The 16,588-nt window shown below is 49.4% G+C and overlaps 1 long non-coding RNA gene across 2 annotated transcripts in view; it reads left to right on the top strand.

The window, feature by feature from the left end:
- Positions 1–16,588, top strand: part of LOC147572452 (uncharacterized) — a 72,461-nt gene that overhangs the window by 44,112 nt on the left and 11,761 nt on the right. For both annotated transcript variants that reach the window (XR_015245785.1, XR_015245784.1), the window contains 3 exons: positions 2,232–2,558; positions 3,106–3,200; positions 7,269–7,462. This is a non-coding gene — a long non-coding RNA (uncharacterized LOC147572452). The remainder of the gene's footprint in view (positions 1–2,231; positions 2,559–3,105; positions 3,201–7,268; positions 7,463–16,588) is intronic.

Below are 16,588 nucleotides of genomic sequence, written 5' to 3'. Positions count from 1 at the left end.
ATTCCTGGCCTCAGTATTTCTAGGTGGCACGACACATCCTGTGTCACCCAAGCGGCCAATGCTGGAAATAATCCTTGCTCACTCTTCTGTAGGGTTGGAGATTCCTTTGGACATTTTCCCCGGGCAGAGGAGGGGTGGGGCCAGGGTAAGGATATAGTGGATGACAGCTGGCATAGAAGCTTGATAGCAGGGACACGAGCTGACTTGCTTAGTGAGACGCGTTTAAATCTGTCCCTGACCTTTCCCCAGGCGTCATGCCTCCATCTTGTTTCTACTTCTGGTGTGAAGGATCTGGTGAAATGTAATGATGAATAATTCCAAAACCCAAGAAATGTTCTTATTAAGTAGGATTTTTGTCTTGAAAATGGGGCATCTGTGGGCAAGTACAAACTCATCAGGCGACTCCCAAATAAAGACCTGGGTGGCCCTCCTCATTCTTTCCCACGCTGAGAAAATTTTGGTGGTGGAAACTGCAAATTTGCAAAGCTGTAGCAACTTGAAAATAGTTCTCCAGGCTGTAAAATTTACCCCACTAAAACCACTCTAATTTCTTGAGCCAAAGATCAAACTTTTGCCAGATGTGGTTTTTCCATTGTCATTTCAGCCTTCAGGTGGGAAAGCAACGCTTGATGAGTTTTAATATATGGAAGCTATGTCTCCATGGGCAAAAAGGTATAGGTCAGAGCAGTTAACTGGACAATTCAGTCTACAACCTGGATTTGACGGACCAGTGTCTAGATGTAACTACATTTGTCCTGGTTTTAATTTTGTAGTTTACCGGTGTCCAGAAGTTTGATTTGGTTAACTTCTACTTAACGACTTGCTTTTGGAATCTGGCCCTGAATGAGTGCTTCCTTGGATTCCTCCCCCCAGCCCGCCCCCTTCCTTGGGTTTGTTCTCCACGGCTGGAATCAAGGACTGGACAGTGTGAAATGAAGGGCTGGGGCCATCCACTGTGGGCTTCCAGGATGGCTTCCTGGCAGTGGGAGCGCAGTGACCCTGGAAGGCTGATGTGGACTCAGTTCTCCTGATGTAACATGGCTGGCAAAGCTCCAGCTCTGGAATGTTAGCATATTCTTCCACGATGGTGGTTCAGCCAGCACATGGGAAATTGGACTCGGGTGGGGCCTTCTGGCAACAAATCCAAACCAAAATGGGAATCAGTCCTTTAAGGCCAACTGTGAAAATGTACGTGGGCCCACAGCCTGAAGGCCCAAGGGGCACTGGGAAGGGCGGAGGTGGAATCAAGAACACTTTTAGTGACGTGCTGCAAACACCCCTTACCCAACCTGGCAGGTCTTTGTGTGTGCTGAGATCGGGCTATGGGAAGGGCCACTGAACATCTTCTCAGGCCAGGGAGAAATGGCAGAGGCACAGCATGTGGGGGAACCTATTTTCAAAGATGTCTTAGATTTTTTGTTGTTGTTGTTGCTCGATTGAGAGCTCTATTCATTTTGGAAAAAAAGAAATGGTAGCCTTCGCAGGAGGCAAAGTAGCTAGCCTCGAGCGGGCTTCTGGGATGTCTCCATCGTGGATTACTCACCTCTTCTAATTGCTCAGGAGAAGGCTGGGGCCGGAGGGGGAGCGTCAGGGACATCCACTGCAGGGCTTCTCAACCTGGTCCCACACTGGAATCCCTTGGTGAATATTCTAGAAATACTGATGCCTGGGCTGCATTCCAAGCAAATCAAATCAGAATGTCTGGGGTCCCCGCCCGGACATCCACGTGTTCTGATACGGCATTCCGCGGTGCGGCCGAGGTTGAGAAGCACCAAGCTAGGCGAATCTGACATGTGAAGAAATGAACTGTCCAGAGAAGACTCTCACTGAGCCTTCTTGTGCCACGTTACGTTGCTTCTCTTTACTCTAGTTTGGCCATAAATTAAAAGCACACTTCAAGATGTAAGTTTACGAAGTAGCTTTAAGAAATGAGTTCCTTTGAAGGCAAACAGGGATTTAATCACTGGTAATACACTGATGCTTTTTTTTTTTTAATTTTTTTTTTCAACGTTTATTTATTTTTGGGACAGAGAGAGACACAGAGCATGAACGGGGGAGGGGCAGAGAGAGAGGGAGACACAGAATCGGAAACAGGCTCCAGGCTCTGAGCCATCAGCCCAGAGCCTGACGTGGGGCTCGAACTCACGGACCGCGAGATCGTGACCTGGCTGAAGTCGGACGCTTAACCGACTGCGCCACCCAGGCGCCCCTACACTGATGCTTTTTTACAGGAGCGTCTGGCTGGCATGAGCTTATTGTGTCTGGGGCCAGCTGAGCTAAAAGTGGGCTCCTTTGCGGCTTCTCTATCGCTGGCCAGCAGGCTGGCCTTCTGTTTCTCCTCCGGAAACCTTGCACACTCCTTTGATTCATGGTGTTAATGGAAAACCTGTAGCTGGTGGTCCGTACATCTGTTGGAGAGACATTTTTCACAGAACTCACCTCATCTGGGGACCATGTGTCCAGGAGAGTTACCGGTTTTTGGCAAAGGGCACATCCAGACCCACGTGCCAGCATTACCCTCTGGGACATCTGGTTACCAACTAATGACAGGCAGCCAGGTATGCTTACTGGTTTGCTTTGGTCTTGTCCTGTCCAGCACCCCCCCCCCCCCATATTTGCCCATTGCAACTAAAAATTCTTAGCTAGACTTACCAACAATGCCATTTAATCACATTTAGACCAGATTTCAAGGTGTCGCTGGTCTCTATACGAAAACATTTGAATTTCTTCTTGTGTTAAAAGAATGACATGATCTATGATGTAACTTCTAAGGCGTTAAAAAAAATTGCTTGGTCTAGACTAATAGTCTTTAACTCTGGCCACTTTAGACTCACCTGGGGCATTAAAAAACACTACTGTCACCTGGGACCCACCTCATAGATTCTGAAGCAGTCAGTCTGGGGTGGGGCCATGGGGGTGGGACCAAAGCGTGAACACTTCTGAATCTCCTCACTGAGTCTAGCTTGCGGTCTGGGCTGACACTAAAACAGGGCTCCGAGCTCTGGATTCTTCCCTGTGACCTTGGTGCTATTTGCAATTTCATTCATTTTATTTATTCAATGAATTTACGTTTAAGAGGGAATTTTTTTTGAAATACTTCCCTAGGTATCCTTTCCTCCAGTCGTACATGCAGTCTTTTCTTCACCTTTGCAACCTCATTATGGCTAAAGCAGACATTTATCACCCCTGGGAAGGAGAAGGTAGGTACTGCGAAGAAAGGTGATTTGCAACCTTAGATGCCCTTTAGAGCCACTTGGGAAGCTTTAAAAAATTGGCAGTGCCTGGGATCCACTCCAGACTAATTAAATCAGAATGTGGGGGATGGGTCCAGGGATTACTATAAAAGTACTCCAGGCATAATACTTTTTTGTTATGTGTCCAGGAGACCGATGATTCTAGTAAGAAATGGATGGCTTACCAACTTACAATGAAATTCTGTTTTTTAAATGGTATTTATTCAGCACTGTTGTTTAAAAAATTATTTTAGAGGAAGAGAGAGAGAAAGTGGGGGAGAGCAGGAGAAGGAGAGAGAGAGAGAGAGAGAGAGGGAGAGAGAGAAGAGCGAAATCAAGAGTCAGATGCTCAACCGACTGAGCCACCCAGGTGCCCCTACAATGAGATTCTTATTTCTTAAAATCTTGTGTATTCGAACCCGAAGTTTTGACATTTAAGGGAAATTATCTACTGACCTGTAATTGGAAAAGATGGAGGTTAGTTTTGTTATTGGTGATAGGACTTGATGATTTACCTTCATAAATATTTATTGAATAACTAGTATATGCAAGGAAACTGTGATTAGAAACACCTGGGAACTTTTGGTTTGTTTACTTTGGGTCAGGAAGGAGACCAGCGTGGATATACGGGTCTGGGTCCCAGCAGGAAAGACAAGGCACGCTCCTACTTGATAAGTATATAGGATTTAATAAAGGGACTGTTTATCATGATACAAGCAGGGTTTAGGGAAACCGATAGGGAGGGGTGCAGCTCGTAGGAATGGCGAGTCACAGGGGGAGCCATGAGCAACCCCAGGCCTGAGGGGCCAGGCAGACTAGCTGTGTCAGGAGGGCACCTGACAGAAGCCACAAGCTTCTTGAGAAGGACACAGCATTGCCCAGGGACCCTTTCTGTATAAGATCATTCTAGTTGAGTTCCTGTCTCACCCAGCCCAGAGAACTAAGTCATTCACAACTGGTCCTGGAGGTGAGCAGGCATAAGTGACAGAGTCTTTCTTTTGAAGGTGGGTAAACGAGAGGGAAGGAGTAGGTAGCCCCTGATTCTGGCTTGGGAAACTGGTAATCCCGCAGTTTAACAACCACTGCCCCGTCTCGTGGGACTCTGCCTTTGAGGCTCACCAGGGCTGGAGAGTCTCACAGCAGCACAGAAGACGTCAGCCTGCCATTCATTCATTTATACCTTTACTCATTCTGTGAAATTGAGAAATACTTCCTGAGTGGCTCCCAAGTGCCAGGCACGGTTCTCGCAACAGGAGCTAGAGCGTCGATAGAGAAGCAGCAGAGGAGCCCGCGTCTGACGCAGCTGGCTCCGAACAAAAACATTAACACCTGTCAGGGGATCGTGTAGAAAAGCGTCGGCAGCCACTGCCTTAAATCCATTTCTTTTTTTAAAGTTTTTTTATTTAGTTTGAAAGAGATAGAGTGTGTGAGCAGGGGAGAGGCAGAGAGAGAGGGAGAGAGAGGATCCCAAGCAGGCTCCATGCCGTCAGCACAGAGTCCGATGTGGGGCTTGAACTCACAAACCTGAGATTGTGACCTGAGCCGAAACCAAGAGTCGGACGCTTAACCGACTGAGCCACCCAGGCGCCCCTAAAATTCATTTCTTAAAAGGTGCTTTCTGAACTTACATTTGGCATTATGCTTTGAATTCATGGTAAAACCACAATAAAGAGAAGACATTGGTGTGGAATTGCACTGCTAAATAAGAAGCTGGCTTTGGCACGAACTAGCCACATAGCATCCTACCGTTGTTCTGGAAATTTCTATTTTCAGTTTCTTAGATGTAGGGATGTGACATGGGCACTGGGGGTGGGGTGGGGGCTGGGAAATGGCCCTGAAGAAATTTAGGAGGGAAAATAAGCCTTTCCTTGTAGCTGGAGATGGTCTCCATAATAAGGGAGAGAGTTTCATTCATTCATTCATTCATTCATTCATTCATTCATTCATTCATTCACAGACACATTTGTTGGAGGACTGTCATGTGAGGACACAGGGTTGGGTGGCAGGGATCCCCAAATAATGACAGAATCCTTGCCCTCAAGGTGCTGGTGGTTTCCTGGTGATTCAAGTGAGTACGTCACTGTTTACCTGGAGTTTGGTGGGGTTATCCTTGAGGAATCTCTTGAAAATGGTTCATTTGATAAAGGATTTGACCACCTGCCAAATTCTAGCCTGAGTATTTGTGACTTGTGTGCTCTGTGTGTGCACACATGTGCTGGCCTGCACATACGTCCTTCATCTAGAAAGAATTCTCTACTGGGATGAAGTGGGGAGGAAGGACAGAGAAGCACGAAATTTTTCCTTAATGTTTTTCTGGTGCGAAAGTAAGCAGGAACCTAATGCAGCACAGGCTGTGAAGGTAGCAAAATTCTGGTCTACACGATCTTCTCTCTTTTGACTCAGAACCAGGTGATGTCAGCAGGATGTTGGGGTTTCGGGACCAGTCCTAGGGTCCAGTGAAATGGCTCCACTTTATGATCCCTTAGAACAGGGGCCCGTTTTCATGTGAATTCTGCAATGTCTTTGCTGGCAGGTGGAGCGGGGCGGGGGGGGGGGGGGTGCTTCAAACAAATGGACTTAGCATGTAGGGTTTCTTGTTAGGTTGGCCTCCCTTTGCTAATATCTGGGACTTTTGCCAACGTCTTTGAACACCAAAGGTGAAATCAAAGCCCAGAAGGTGACACGTGTCCGAGAACAGGAGGAAGCCCATTATGTTAATGTGTTCCTCTGTGTCTCTGTCATCATGTACGTGCTTCTGTCCTGACTTTGAGTAGGCGACCTTTAGCTGAGATGTGAGGGTCTGTCCTTCTCATGTCTGACAGCGATGGAGGTTTGTTCCAAATGGAGCAACAGTTAGGCTAGTTGTCCAGTGCTAGTGTCTGTGAGTGAGGAATAGCACCAAGGGAGACCAGGATGGAGTAACTTACCACTGCTCGACCTCACTGAGAGCCCGAGACCCAACTGGGTCCCAGGAGGACTTGTACAGGAGAGGACTGAGGGGTTTATTTAGGGACATCACAGAGATGCCTTTTGCAGAAACAGGAAAGGAGCAAGGATAGATCCCCTGATAACCCAGGGGTTTGGTGCTTTCTCAGTTCCGGAGGACACAAGGGTAACTCATTGTGGGTGGATGCCACCTGGATGCACTAAATTTCTTTATGGATGTGCCCAGGGTGACTTTGGGGTGTTCATGTGGCCCCACAGGCCGGGGTGGGGGGAGCAGTGGCCGCCCCTTGCATCTCTAACCCTGCTGCTGTCAAGGTTCTGCCCTCATTTGCTTCTGATGTGTATCCTGAACTTCAGGTGACCTATATTTAGATTATGTAAAAAGGGTGGAAAGCAAGTGGCCTTTTTGCTCTAAGGTCAGAGTTCAGCTGTGCTTGATAATGCCGCTTTGATCTCCAGGACCCTGCCTGTCGAGATCTATGGTGTCTGTCAACTAACTTCGCCCCGCACTTGACCTTTTGCTTGCCTGGGCCTGTAGTTACTGCCAAGACTCTAATCCCTCAGCATTGTCACTTCTGGCAAAAAAAAAAAAAAAAAAAAAAAAATCCCAAAAGCCCGAGATTCAGACATTCCAGATTCTGCCCTGGCCCCTTAAAAATACATTTAATGAAGACTTTTTTGAAATAAAAAAAACCAAGAGGGTAAAGGAGTGGTTTTAAGAGGAAACTTCAAACAAATTGTAGAGCCAATGATGCAGAGCTCAGTAACAGTAGTTGGCTTGGCCAGAGTCCTATAGAAGGCACTTGGAATCCTAGGAGCTGGCCGGAATGGAGACATTTGCTGCCGCTCCCTGTTTGGGAGCAGGTGACCCCTCACCCATCAAAGACAGATGCTTATCTCCTGTCCTTCTGAGAATTTCTCCCCGTGCTTTCCTTTGAGTTGCTCATTTTGATATTTTATCATGCAGGCAGCTGAAAAGTACTTCCTTATGTCCAGCTGGAATCTTCGCTACTTAATTTAAAAATCAATTTTCCATCCCTTGTCAATTTCAGTTACTTATTATTATTATTTTGTATGGGTCCTTTCCAGATGTGCACGTGGTTTCCACAGTGTGGTGAACCAACTTGGACACGATACCCTCAGAGGTCTGACTGCCGCGCAGCACGTCAGGACCGTTGGCCCAGGACTCAGGAGGAGTCTAATCGTCTGCCTGCCTAGAACCTATTGCTTGACCTTGGATAAGTCGCTTTCCCTGTCCAGGCATTGTGTCCCTCCGCTCTAAGGTAAGGGAATCCAATCACATCATCTCTAAGATTTCTTTCAGTTTTGATGCTTGTAGGATTTTGCTAAGAGCACTGTATTGAAACAACGAATCTGCTTAACATGTAATAGATACACAATAAATATTTGTCAAGCAGAATTCAATCATAGGGATTTCCACTGAAGGCTTCTTTCAGCACTGGCTGGCCAAACCTGGAACCGATGTCCTCAGTCCCTTCCGGGAGTGATCTATCTCTATCTCGTGTGGAAGTAGGAACCAGATGGCAGTGGTGAAGACCTTTCTTCACAAGGTGCATCAGGCGCCTGGTACAGGAGTAGTCAGGACTCTCCAGCTCCACAGACAACCTGTTTCTAGTCACTTCTTCTCCGTCATAGCCAATTCATTAAAATGCCTCTGTGATTCCAGAAAGAAGGCAAGTGTCCATGAGGAAGAGGTTATAAATACATCCAATTATAAATATATCCCATTAAAAATAGATATTAACAAGCAGCTCCAGACAGCATTGGGCTTGGCAAACTTAGCCAAGGAGAAAAAAGGAGGCTAATATCCAGAAAGCAATCCAGTTGTCCGTTGAACAACATGGCTTTGAACTGTGCGGGTCCACGTAGTATGTGGATTTGTCTTGATAAATACAACACAGTGCTGTGAATGTACTTTTTGTTATGATTTTCTTAATTATATTTTCTTTTTTCTGTCTTCTAAGAATACAGCATATAATATGTATAACATACAACAATGTACTAGTTGACTGTTTATATGATTGGTAAGGCTTCCACTCAACAGTAGGCTATTGGTGGTTAAGTTTCTGGGGAATCAAAACTTTTATGTGGATTTCTGACTGTGCCGGAGGTCAGATCCCACTGTGCAAGAGTCCAATGTAACGTTTTCTTAAATGATTCCTTAGTAATATCTTTGGCGTTGTATATGGCTCTTAACTAGCTACTAAATAGCGTAGGTGGTCAGAGAAGGGTTTGGCTTAGGGCGTCCAGTAAAAATAGAAGTAGGACTTAATAAAGATTTCTCTGTGTCACAATACGTACACAGAAACTCCAGTGGACGGTTAGGGGTGACTGTGTTCCTGGGACTTTGGAAAGACAGAGTGGCATGCAGTCCCTAACATTCCTGGCTTTTAAAGTCTCCAGAGAGGGGCGCCTTGATGGCTTCGTTGGTTAAGCATCCGACTTTGGCTCAGGTCACGATCTCGTGGTTTGTGAGTTCAAGCCCCATGTCGGGCTCCGTGCTGACAGCATGGAGCCTGGGGCCTGCTTGGGATTCTGCATCCCCCAATCTCTCTCTGCCCCTTCCCTGCTCCCGCTTTGTCTCTCTATCTCTCAAAAATAAATAAACAAAAACATAAATAAAAGCTTGAGGGTGTGGCTGCCCCTGGAATCAGAGGGCCTGGGCTTCCATACTGGGTCCAGCAGGTCCCAGACGGGTGACCTTGGGGAAACCAAGCCCTTTCACTGCTTTAAGCCTCAGGTGTGTATTAACAATTATGTGAGGTAACAGAATAGAAAGTAACCTAGCCTAGAATCTGGCATATGTGAAGAACTCAAACGTCAGCTTCTTGTAGTGACTGTCTGGGGTCAGGGCCAGTGGAGGACATGTGCCACATTGGAGGAGCTCCCAGGGCCCCTCCCTCAGACCACATGATGCACTCCGATCCCCTCTCCATGAGTCTGTGGAGTTTCTGTGGCAAAATGCCACAGACTGGGTGGCTCAGACAGCAGGAGCCGATTTTCTCCCAGTTCTGAAATCTGGAGCCCGAGATCAAGGTGCTGACAAGGGTTGGTTTCTCAGAGGACTCTCCACTTGGCTGGCCTGCAGGTGGCTGCTCTCTTGCTGTCTCTTCACATCACCATCCCTCTGGGCACACCCCCCCCCCCCCCATGTCTCTCTGCGTGTCCTAATCTCCTCTTCTTATAAGGACGTGGGGCAGATTGGATTATGGTCACCCTAACACTCTTATTTCAATTTTGACATCATCGTCTCTTTAAATGTTTTTTAAGTTTATTGATTTATTTTGAAAAGAGACAAAGGGGGGGGAGGGCAGAGAGGGAGGGAGGGAGAGAATCCCAAGCAGGTTCTGAGCTGTCAGCACAGAGCCTGATGTGGGGCTTGAACCCACAGACAGTGAGGTCATGACCTGAGCCCAAACCGAGAGTAAGACGCTTAACTGACGGGGCCTCCCAGGCACCCACGTCATCGTCTCTTTAAAGGCCTTGTTTCCATGGTCACGTTCTGAGGTACTAGGGATAGGACTTTGTTTGCAGGGAGGGAGACAGAATTCAGTCCACGAGGCCCAGGCACCCACTGAGCCTGCACGTGGAGCTAAGACCTTACAGTCCCTGCCGTGTCGGGCTTTGCAGTTCAGCTCCCAGATGAGCGTCTGTGCTCAGGTCAGTCCTCTCTGCTCCCTCCTCCCTTCCTCTTCTGGGAGGAAGACTCAAGCTAACACCCCCATTTTTACAAGGGAACACTGCTCCCTTTTTAGAGAGTCTTGATGTGTGGTCACTTAGGTTTACAACCAAGGACACTGAAGTCCCTGTGTCCTAGGGGAAACCCCCAGGGAACTTGGGGGGACTCTGAAACCACCTCATAAAATGGCTCCCGAGCGCCAAAGGCTGGGCTGTGTGAGGCCATGAGACAGAACGCCAGAGCCACACCCCAAGGGGCCCGAAGGGGGTTCCCATCTTCTGTGGCTTTCTCTTTTCTTCCCTCGGCACCCCGCCTACATGGTGAGTCATCGCAAACTCCAAACACCCAGCCAGCTGTTTGGAACAGAAGAAACAACCACGGTCAGAGGCATCTTGGGCCCAAACTCTCCCTCTCCTCCCTCCCCCCTCCATCTCCCACTCTCCATCTCCATCTGCATCATCTGCATCATCTCCATCATCTCCATCTCTGTCATCTCCATCATCTGCATCATCTGCATCATCTCCATCTCCATCATCTGCATCATCTCCATCATCTCCGTCATCTCTATCTCCTTCTCATTGTTCGGTTTTCCAACTCTCTCTTTTCCCCCTCTTCTCATTCTCATCCTCTCAAGGCTTAATTTGATTATCTGGAGACACTGAGTCTTTGCCAGTCAATGTCTGATCTATGGAAAAATTAGTATTTACCAAACTAATAGTTACAGCAAAGCCCTTAAGCCATGTTTCTTCCCAACGCAAGATCACTTTTCTTGTAATTCTTACCTAGAGTGTTAGCTTCTCACGAACAGGGGCCATGTTGTGCTCTCCACAACCCTCATGCCTTCCACACAGAAATACACAAACACTATTTGCAGAGAGAGATGAAACTTTTAATAATATACTCTCTGAAAAGCTCAGGCCTGCAGTTAGTTTTTTTCCAATGTTATTTTTGAGAGAGAGTAAGCCAGGGAGGGGCAGAGAGACAGAGGGGGGCACAGAGGATCCAAACCGGGCTTTGTGCTGACAGCAGAGAGCCTGACGCGGGGCTCGAACTCATGAAGTGTGAGATCGTGACCAGAGCCGAAGTCCGATGCTTAACCAACTGAGCCACCCACGTGCCCCAGGCCTGCAGTTAGCTTTAAAGACACTTAGTAAGCCCCTCCGGGACCCAGACCTGGAGGTGCCAGCGTGCCAAAGCCCGGCTTCATCACTTCTGGTGATTCAGTTTGAGCCACTGAGCTCAGCAATAGATAGAGTTGATTTAAAGAACAAGCCTCAAATATGGCTTTTGACACTAAACTATAAAGCAGAAAATCATGTAGTTTTCATGGACAAAAATGCCTGCATCAAATGCAGCACCTTATCAACTCAAAATGATTTTGTCATGATTATCTGTTTAAAAAAAAACTTTTTTTGTATATCTATACAATGAAATACTACTTGGCAAGGAGAAAGAATGAAATCCTGCCATTTGCAGCAACGTGGATGGAACTGGAAGGTATTATGCTGAGTGACATATGTCAGTCAGAGAAGGACAGGTGTCATATGTTTTCATTCATATGTGGATCTTGAGCAACTTAGCAGAAGACCATGGGGGAGGGGAAGGGGAAAAACAGTTACAAATAGAGAGGGAGGGAGGCAAACCATTGTTCTCTCTTAAATACAGAGAACAATATGAGGATTGATGGGGGGTGGGGGAGAGGGGAAAGTGGGTGATGGGCACTGAGGAGGGCACTTGTTGGGATGAGCACTGGGTGTTGTATGTAAGCCAATTCGATGATAAATTATATTTAAAAAAAGACCAAAACCTTTTTTCCCCTCTTTTGGCTTCAAAGTTAGAAATTCCCTTGTAGGTACTTGGTCTAATATTGAAGTCCCTGACGTTCTGCTGAAGTCAATGCCTTCAAGTTTGCTTCAGCAGATGGGGGCCGTGGACTCTGAACCCGGTGTTGACCTCATTTGCTCTTTCTGTCTCTCACTCTGCTGTCGGAGGAAGATGGGGCTCATGAGAAAATCGAACGGATTTTGGTTTCCCATCTCTGACCTTTCCCACATTCCTCTACGCTTAGTGGAAATAAGAAATAAAGATTGGGCACAAGCGTGAAGCATGTACCTGTTCACTCATCTAGTCATTCAACAGTTATTTGTTTAGCACCTATTATGTGCCAGACATTTTCCAGTCCAGGCACTACAGAGACGAGAAAGAGGGGCAGTGGATGCTGACTGGCTGTTATCAGCAAGGACACAGCAGCTGGCTTCAGTGGCATGTGATCTCAACATCTCCCTCCATTGGACATCCAGTGGACATCTAAACCCGAGCCCCGCATCCCTCATGCCCACCTGCTTCCCCACAGTCCTGCCCCCTCAGGTGATGGCATTCCCACTCTCCCAGCTATTCAGGCCCAGGCCCTGGTGAGTACCTTACACCCTCTCTTCTCCCGGCCCTAACCCTCCACCTAACCTATCAGGTAGTCCTGTCGGCTCTACCTTTCCAACATGGCTGGTACGGGCCTCTTCCTCCCATCTCCATTGCTGCCGCCATGTTGAAACTCCATTACCTTTCACCAGGATTTCTGCAGCAGCCCCTTCACTGGTGTCCCAGGTGTCCCCCTTGCCTGCTCCCGTACCTTCTGTCCCCAGTAGAGTGGCTGGAGTGATAGTGCTAAAAGTTAGGTCATTTCATTCCTCTGCTTAAAAGCCTCCAAATTCAGAGTAAAGGTTAGAATCCTTACAATGTCCTGTAAAACCCTCTGTGACTGTAGAACCTGGCCCTGTTCCCTCTCTGACTTCATCTATTACTATCCCCCCCCCCCCCCCACCGCGTCCTCTGCTCCAGCTACATTTGCCTCCTCCCTGTTCCCAAGGGCCTTTGCTCTGGCTGTCCCCTCTGCTTGGAAAGCCTTTTCTCCAGATATCCGTATGCAAACTCCCCTCTTCCTTCGGATCTTTGCTTAAACGTCAACTTCTCAACGAAACTCATGGCAATCTTATTTAAAATAGTAACCTGCACGCCTCCCTGTCTTTCCCGGCACCTCCATCCCCATTACCCTATAATACTCTTTTCTCAAATAGCACACAGCACCTAGCCTGCCTCTTCGTTCATGGGTTGGTTGCACTCATTTTTGCTTTGCCGTCTCCCCTCCCTAGAACAGAGGCCAAGCGAAGCCAGGGGACTTTGTCAGTTGCATTCACTGAGACGTCCTATGTGCCTAGAGCCCACAGTGGTTCAGCTGTGTTCATTTGTTCTCATCCCGAGCTGCTCTCTGCCTCTGGGGAGCAGGTCGTATGTACATATGACCCAAGTCGGCAGCCTGGGTCAGCAGCCCTCGCCTCTCCTTAGGCTTGCTGAGCGGGGCTCCAGGGGCGGACGGACTTACCGAAATTCTCAAGCGGAAGCTAGAGGCTTGGCCCTCAGGCGACCTGACTCTAAAGCAGTCTTCTGCTTTTCTGAGGGTCCCAGGTTGACAGAGGGTAGGAAGGGGTGGTTGGAGCAGTGAGGAAGGGGCTCCTGGGCAGGGTGGTGGGTTAGGGACCCTCGACGGTACGGTGGGGAGTGTAGTGCACCTGCCCGCGGTGTCCAGGGCGGCTGACTCTTTTCAAAACTGCTCCGTCATGCCCTCCAGTTGTACGAGGCTCCCGTGAGCATGCCTGATGACTCAGTAGCTGAATGGGACGGGGGAGGGCTTCAGGCATCAGAGCGGGGCTTATCAAGGGGTGGATGTGGAGTCTGAGCTGCGCACCGAGCGAGCGAGGAGAGGGCGCTGCGGGCAGTGAGTGGGGAGCTCTGCCCGCACCACCCCCCCCAAGCCAAGCCATGGATTTTTCATCTGTTCAAAGGGAACAGTAAAGCCTGCCTGTCTCCCTTTCAGCGTCCTGAGGATCAAATGAAATAATGTATATGAAAATGTTCCAAAAAGAATAAAGAGCTTGGCCAGGATAAAAAATTGCTTTTATTCCCAACGATAAGTCAAGGGTGAGGTTTCTAAGAAGTCGTTTGTGTGGGCTGTTATTTCAGATCCTGTTTGTTTTGTTAAAAAAAAAAAAAATTAAACCAAATCTGGGCCTGTTGTATCAAGGGGCAGTGGAAAAAGTGTGCTATATGGTTCCTCAGACCTGTGGTCCAGCTGTTTCCCGCCCCGGCGCCCTCCCCCTCCTCCCCCTCCCCCCTCCCCACTTGTCTGATGGTCTCAGTGCCCTCCAGCTGCTGTGATGCCCCTGTGTGTCTCGGGCCGGCCGTGACCTTGTAGAAGGCGGGATGCAGAATCGTGCCGCTTGGTCATGGGGCCAGAACGACCTGCCCCCAGAGCCTCGCTGGTCCCGCTGAGGGACAGAGGGAAGCTGGGGTAATGACCTGGCTTGTTCAGGACCTGAGTGGGGAGCAGCGGAGAAAGAGGAGGGCGACTTGTACCTGTAGGACCTCCGTGCTGTGCCAGAGGCCGTCGTGACTTTCCGCCTCCCAACGCACCTGCGTCTCTCTAAGGTAGTGTTGTTCTTAGCTTAAAGATGAAGAAAGCTGAGGCTCAGAAAGGTTGATAGTCGGTCCCAGGCCACACAGCTTAGTGGTGACCAGCAGTGTCAGCATTGGAACTCAGATCTGTCTGGTTTCAGAAGCCATGCCCTTTCCAGGCTGCCCTGCTCCCCCCTCTACACAGGCCGAGGGGTGGGGCTCCAGGTTTGGCCCCTTCCCTCAGATCTGTGATGATGGGCATGTCTTTCCAACGTTTCTCACCCATTTCTTCAGCGACAGAGGCAGAGGTAGCTTCGTCCCTCATGGGGTGGTTGTGAGAATCAAGAGAAACCGTGTATGTGGAGGAACCCGAATATTGCAAAGTGTTGCACGCAAGTGAGGAATGGCTATTAGAATTTTACCCTGTGACTGCCTTGCTCAAGAACCTTCAGTGAGTCCCTCTTCCCTGACCCGCTGGATCCTAGCGTCCCTAGTTCCGTGCCTGTGCTCTCCCTGTCTGCCCCTCACCTGGCCTTTCTCTGTGGTCTGGCAAATGGCATGTTCATTACTGGAAGTGTCCTTCCTGCCACCTCTCTGCCAATGTGGCTCTCTCGCCACCTTTCCAACCTGACACACATATGCCCCACCTCCTCCAGGAAGCCCTCCCTCACAGCCTCGCCTGCCTGTGTCACGTGGCTTTCAATGTGCTGCCTGGTGGCTGGGCACAAGTGCTCTCCAGCTGACTCAGAACCTTGAGAACTTCTCCCCAAGGAGGTTTGCCAGTCCTGTACCACTGAGATCATGGTCCTGTGCTCTTTGAATGCCCCCACAGCGACTCGTCCAGTACTCGGGACCCGTGACTTAAACGGTTTAGAAAATGTCAACCGGTGGACTAACGCAGGGTCCTGGACCAATGCTTCCACTTTCTCATGTGGTGGGGGTCACGGAGAGCTCTGGCAGCTTTTCCAGGAAGCCTCCTGGAGCCCCTTGGTCTCTTCTGGAAGAGGCAGCTTCCGGCCTGAGCTCACACGGTGCCTGGAGTGAACTGGGTCCCTCCTGCGTGCCTGGCCAGACCACCCTGTCCTTGCGGGGCCAGCTCACCGCAGAGCTCTGGGAGCAAGGACGCTGACCTCAGCCCCCTTCCCTGCTCTGCACTTCTCTCAAATGTCATGCCCGGGAGGTGCGTTACACCCTGGCTTGTCTTCCAAGAACCTGGAGAAAAGAGAGCAGCCTTGACCTTCCTCGTGCATGTAGTGGTAGGACCTCGCACGTCCACCTTACCAGGGCTGGACACAGATCTCGAAGCAGGGTCACATAACACCTGCGTACGGAGACTCCAAAGCTTGCTTTCCAGGTGCCTTCTGTGATTCGGGAGAGAAGGTACGAGGACCCCAAGGGGGGGAAGGTAACAGAAAGCATGCGTTGGTGTCACTCACATCGGCCGGTTGCCTGCCACTGGGCACATTGGCTCATCTTCCGGGGCACCAGTGTCCTGATGTGTAAACTGCGGATGACAATAGCATGGCCACCACAATGCATGGCTTTAAGTTCCGTCTTGAATTTTGTCCGCCTCCCCACTGTTCAGGTCTCAGGTTAGACGTCACCTTCTAAGAGAGACGTTCCCGCCACCCTAGGGATGTCCCTGGTGCCGTCCTGAGTGTCGCGCCCTGGCAATCCTTCCTGGCACTTTTTACGGTCTGTAATTATCATGTTTGTGCACCTGTGTATGTTTTTGCTACTAGAACAGAAGCCCCACGAGGGCAGGGAACACATGGGTCTTACTCACTGTTGTGTCTCGAACTCCTGGAACAACGGCTGGCACTTAGTAGGCGTTCAGTACACTCTGGTTCCCTTTCTTTTCCTTCCCCAGTAAATAACACATCAGTGTCAGGGAGAGAAAGTTTCCCTTTGGGCTTCCAAGTAAGTTCCTGCAAGGGCGTAAAGGTCCCAGCGGCCCTTGTCAAAAAGAAACTCCTACCCGCCATGGGAAGCTTGACCAGTGGGGGTCAGGGAGGGGCAGGTGCTGGTGACCTTTCAGCCTGAAGCAGTGGAACAGATGCCCCCCTTGTACCTAACGAAGTGGCTGTGGGGTATCCTCCAGGAGACCCCTCCCACCCGGCCCCCCGCAGAGCCGCAGGGCCATTTCTGGGGACAGCAGCCTGGTTTTGCCCTCCTTCCTGTGCCCACCCCCACCTTCCCAGTGCTTAGCGAGCACCAGACGTTTCCACACGTGGCCACGGGGCCTCTGAGGACGCTCTGGAAT

Source organism: Puma concolor, chromosome E4, assembly GCF_028749965.1.
Source record: "Puma concolor isolate L17-30 chromosome E4, mPumCon1.1.hap2, whole genome shotgun sequence".
In the NCBI taxonomy this organism is placed as follows: domain Eukaryota; kingdom Metazoa; phylum Chordata; class Mammalia; order Carnivora; family Felidae; genus Puma; species Puma concolor.
The sequence above is the reverse complement of the archived record's forward strand: the minus strand, read 5'-3'. Positions and strand labels throughout refer to the sequence as shown.